The sequence below is a fragment of the Canis lupus genome, chromosome 25 (assembly GCF_003254725.2).
Source record: "Canis lupus dingo isolate Sandy chromosome 25, ASM325472v2, whole genome shotgun sequence".
In the NCBI taxonomy this organism is placed as follows: domain Eukaryota; kingdom Metazoa; phylum Chordata; class Mammalia; order Carnivora; family Canidae; genus Canis; species Canis lupus.
Window position 1 is genome coordinate 31,741,036 of NC_064267.1, and position 6,058 is coordinate 31,747,093.

Sequence of the window (6,058 nt, forward strand, 5' to 3'; positions counted from 1 at the left end):
GTGGAACAGCAGGAGAACTTGAATGAGAGCTCTGCGAAAACTACACACAATGGAGAGTAATTCCCTTCTCAGGCAATGAGTACACTCTTACCAGAAGGAGGAATGGATGCTGGATGCAAAGTGGGTGAAGGTTCCCATTGCATGCTTTCATTGTACTGTGTGCTTGTCTCCAAAGCACTAGTCATCATCTATAATTATGTAGTATGCAGCAGACACGGGGTGAGTGCTCATTTCTTCCTTTCTTTTTATATTTTCTCACCTTTTTTGCAGAGAGAAAGGAGCCCTGTGCTCAATTTCAGCCAGTAAAATGTAGGGGAAATGGTGTATGGCCCTCTAGGCTTGGTCTCTAAAATCTCCCAAGATCCGCAACTCTTTTCCTGTCTACACAGCTGTGAACTAAGAAGTCCAGAATCATGGGGCCATGACACAAGATAGCTGGATCCTTGGGCCACTGCTTGGAAAGAGCTGACCAAGACCTGCATAAGAGATAGAATTTTATTATATGAAGTCACTGAGATTTGGGGGGTTGTTTGTTACAGCAGCTAACAAGCATTACTCTGACCATTACCAATTTATTTTACTGTTGTTTTGCTTATCATCTGTCTTCTCCACAAGATTATAAACTCTACAGAGCCATGGACTACACTTGTCACTTAGCATCTAACATAGTAAAATGCAATAAATATTTGTTAAATAAACGAATGAATTTTTTTCTTTGTCCAACCTTTCTCTCTCTGATTTTTCTTTCAATAGAGGAAGGACAGGAGAACTAAAGATACTTTCCTGACATTCTCGCTGCCCACTTGATGCACTTCCCACCAGGCAGTGGGTTCATCGACAAGAAGTCTTAGGCCATTTCTTCTTCAAGTCAGTGTCACAGATGCATCAGAGCTGCTTCAGCACATCATGGCACGTGAGGAATGTGATTGAAATCTAACAGCAGGTTACCTGTGACACTGCAATCGCTTCAGTCATTTCTTTGTCTTTAAAATGCCATATAATTGCTAATGTAATTAGTAATGTATACAGAGGGGGCTTGTGCAATTACTGAGTCCTAAGATCAAGTAATTACTGTTCTGTCAACAAAACAGCAACTGTTTCATTAACAACTGCTTGGATCTGGAAACAAGCATAATCAGATGCAGACAGATCAACTAAACATTATCAACTCAGCTGATTTTTTTTAGACACGAAAATGTCAACCCCACAACAGTAAACACAATGGAACTTTAAGACTATCTTTTTCCAGTTCAAACAAATCCATAGTTGGATGGATAAATAGATTAATAGAGAAATGGGGTGAGGGAGAGACATGATAGATGATAGATGATAATAGATAGATAGATGATAGATAGATAGATAGATAGATAGATAGATAGATAGATAGAGACAAAACCAAATAGCCTTGATTTTTTTTCAACCTGAAAAGAATCTTATGTCTAAATACCATATGAAACTAAACTGTGAAAATCAAGAAGGATATATGAATTTTAACTTTAGTTATGCCTCTATGCTTTTCCATTGTGCTCTTACAAAAAACATCTAATCTAATCTGGGGTGCAACTTTCTTACCTTAAAAAATGAAGTGACAACCTGAGCTCTCTGCAATGAGAAAGATGAGGGAAAGGTATGGATATCTAAGAAAAGGTTTGCTTGAGTCTATTAGCTTGTCCTGTGATAAGATAGATAATAAACAATCTTCCCAAATTTCCATGGATTCCAACAACAAACCTATAATCTTGCCCGTGGGTTTGTAGGTCAGCATTTCAGCCACATTACACCAAGTTAAGCTCAGGAGTGTCTCATGTCTTTCCACTTTAGGATCCAGGATGAAGGAGCAGTAGGAGGCTGGGGCATGTCCTTCTATAGTAAAGGGAGAGAACACAGAACTCACACCATAATAACATACCTCTGCTCAGATGTGCTATTTTCATAATTGTTCACATTTGCCTGGCCAAAAAGGTCACATGACTAAGCCCTCTAGTGGTATGGAAAAGTCTACTCCCTTTGTGGGGGAGAGAGAGGAGAGAGAATTTATGCTCAACAATAACGCCCCAATCAGAAATTATTTTCAATTTCTCAGTTTGTATCAGAAGTCATGAACTCTGTTTTCAGAGATAAGTGACCAGATGAGTCAAATACTTTTTGAAGTTCCAAAATGTTTGCCTGGAAAAGATGGCAGACTATTTGGAAGAATAAAGCACTGAGATGAGAGTCCAGAGATACCTGTCGTATTTCAGTGTTGCTATTAGCTAATTTTGTGATGTAAGACAGGTCACTTCATAACTATGGTCCTATTTCCTCATTGTAAAGTAAGAAGATTTGACAAGGCGATATTCACAGTGCCTTTTAGCCTGAAAATCCTAATCTGCAGTGGGTTACCCTTTAGAATTGAAGTTTAGCACTGTTTGGGGTACGGAGTGATAGTCGGCTAATACTTGCTTCATAGAGAAAGGCCCAATGCAAAGGAGGCAGATATAAAAGGAAAGCTGCTCAGTTGGGGAAATGTGTGTTACTAGCTGTCCCCATCCCACCCCCCAGCATCGCCTGGGTCATATAAATGAAGCCTGGGCCCCACAAGGTAGAGTCACCCACATAAGAGGTAGCTCCACAGCAAATCAATTCAGAGCACCTGCCTTTGAGACTTCTACTTTGGGACTCATCTTTGAAACTCTTGTCTCTTTCCATGGATGGTATAACATGTAGAACAGAAATCATCAGAACACCCCAAGTAAACTTAGTTTCAGATGCTCTGGAGTGCCCTCTGAGGCCCCTGAAAGTAGATTTCATAAACTTGAAATAACCTCGATTTTTTTTTTATCAGACCTCCACTCATATATCCTCAACACTTAGTGAGAAATCCATCCAAATGATTGATTACATGTGATGCATTTAGACACTAAGAGACAGCAACTTGATTTTTTTATCCCATATTGAGTGTACTTTCAGAGCATGTCTTATTTGGAATAAGGGGTACGTGGGGGCGATGGAGGGTATGCCACGGATGTGAAGCGTCAAACTATTAGCTGAAGAACAAATGTTGCTTGCACATTTGATTAATAAAACTATCCGTCCCTTCTCTGCTTCTCAGAAATGGGAAAAGAAATCACACTCCAGAGTTAATGCCTAAGAGCACTTTGACGTTCTTTGCAACTTCTTCAGATGGCAAGCTGTGAGACCTCAGAACTCACGTATGTGAGTTTCAAACTTTTCTGTCAAAGACTCTGATGCCACTGGAAGTGCTGGGATATGGTCTGAAGACCTGCTACTGTGCACACGTTCTTTGCAGATGTTATTTTCTCTTCTCTTCTCTTCTCTTCTCTTCTCTTCTCTTCTCTTCTCTTCTCTTCTCTTCTCTTCTTTCTCTTCTCTTCTTTCTTTCTTTCTTTCTCTTCTCTCTCTTCTCTTCTCTCTTCTTTCTTTTCTTTTTTTTTCTTTTCTTTTTCTTTTTTAAAGTAGGCTCCATGCCCAACATGGGGCTTGAACTCACAACACTGAGATCAAGAGTCGCATGCTCCACCGATTTAGCCAACCAGGGGTTCCTTTGCAGACGTGCTTTTAATATTTACATAGTTAAGTAAAATTTGCATTCACATTTATAATATATAAAATACTGCCCCCACCAAAAGAAAAAAACGCTTTGAAAATACTGATGCAATATAAGTGCTCTGCTTATCTTATCTCCTAGCCACACACTCAGTTTGGGACATTTGCAGCCTTTGTGACTTCTCATGTGAGAAATCAATATTTTTTCCAGAATTTCAGAATTAATGTCTTGATCTGTATTCTAAGATCATAGTACTTTATCTACAAAAGGATTTTGAGAGGTACAAAATGAGACAAGTGGTAGAAGCAACCAGCAAAGCATCTGGTACGCTGAGGGCAAAGCTGCTGTCATTCACACCATAACCGTGTTCCTACTGCCACATCCACTGCTAGCTCTGCCACCATCTGGGTGTTGGGTTGCCAAGTTGGAGAGCAGCTTTGTGCTCTACAGTGTGGTTTGCATTTCTGTCTCTGGTGGAGGGTAACTGAATTGTTCCCCAGGAGGGTCTTCAGATCTTTCAGAATTTCCAGAGCAAATGAGAAGCCCTAGAGTTCCATCTTCTCCCCAAACCAGTTCCTGCCCCTAAGAACTCTTCACCATATCCCCTCTTCTGTACACCACTCCCTGCAAACCCCACTTAAGAAATACTCACTCAGTTGCAAGCTTATGTCCTCATGATGGGAGATTGGGCCTTCTCCCATAGAAGGAGATGGTTTTATTGCCAAAGCAAACAGCAAAGGCTGTCTTCATGGTTGAGCTGGTTTTACTCACACTTCTGATATGAAATGTATGGCTTTTTCTCCTGACATCAACCAATTTTGATTCCAAGTGGTTATCCTAGAATTCAGTTCAATTCTTATACTAACTACCCTCAAATGAACACCAGACTCCACAGGCTTAAAGGCTCGGTCTTACAAGACGGTCCTCAGTTCAGACACCAGTCTCAAGTGGGGTGCCGAGATATTCACACTTTGTCTGACTTGGAAACAAATTTGGGGTTTCCATGATCCCCTCTTAGGTTAGATAATTTTCTAAAATTATCAGGTGGAGACTTCACTCACTATTAGCATTTTATTATAAAGAATACATCTAGGGACAGCCAAATGGAAGAAACGCACAAGAAAATGTACTAGGGACAAACACACTCTCTTGGTACCTCAGTGTGTTCACTAACCCAGATGCTCTCTGAACCCCATAGTTTAGGGTTTTAATGGAGGTTTTACTATGTAAGCAGGGTTGATGACATTGTTGGACGTCGGTTATTAATCAATCCCCAGTCTGTCTCTTCTCCCTGAAGATTGGATGTGAGGCTGAAAGTTTCAAGCTTCTAATCCCAGATTGGTCTTTTTGGTGACCAGCCCCCACTGAAGCTATGACCAGCTGCCATTTAGGAGCTATGTGGGGCCTCCTAAGAGTTGCCTCATTAGAACAAAAGAGGCCCTTACTACAATTACCACTCAGGAAATTCTAAAACTTTTAGTAGGTCTATTCCAGAAACTGGGGACAAAGACCAAATATCTTTCAATAATACCAAAATGGTCATCGCTTTCTTCCAGTGAAATGGAAACAGAAGGTAAATGATTCCTGATTCCTTTCTTACATGCTTCTTGAGGGTTTAAGAGCAAATAGGAATGACATGAGCACCTCCCCACTCCCTACATTAGACCTTCTATTAATATTTATTTATTCAACTTGTTAAGCAGAGAATTTCTCAATTTTATTCGAAGTAAACATTTACTAGTACCTATTTTGCACCAGCAACGTGCTAGGAAGATGTCAGAAGTGTCACGAGAATAAAATGTAACTTCTGTCCTCAGAAAGCTCCAAGTTTAGTGGAAGAAGCAATCAGGAAAACTTATCACTGCAACAGAGGTAACTGTGGAAGAAGCCGTTCACTGAGCCTTGGGTGAAAGAAGCTCCCAGAGAGTTCTTCCCGGATAAAGGGGTGCTCACTCTGTGTGACTTAAGAGGGAGTAAGAGAGAAAAAGGAGGGGACTTATTTCTGTGCTCACATAAATTATCAACAAAGCCATGTAGAATCAAGTAACACCAATGTTAGAAGGAGACTTGTGAGTCTTTTCCAACATAAGCCACTGAATCTGAGTGCTGTTCACTTAACAGCAAACGCGACTTCATTTAAAAGTTTCAGATGGAAGTTTGTACCCTTTGATCAACTTCACTAATTTCCTCACTCCCTCTCTCCCCTAACCCCCCATCCCTGGCAACCACTGATTTACTCACTGTTTTCTATACATGCTACTTTTTTTATAATCTAATATAAATGAAATCAGACAGTATTTGTCTTTCTCTCTGACTTATTTCACTTATCATAATGCCCTCAAGATTCATCAGTGTTGTCACAAATGGCAGAATTTCCTTCTTGTTAATGGCTGAATAATATTCCACTGCAAATACATACATTTCCTTTATCCATTCATCTGTTAGCAGATACTTATTGTAGTAATCATTCTACAATATATACGTGCATCAAATCAACACATTGTACACCTT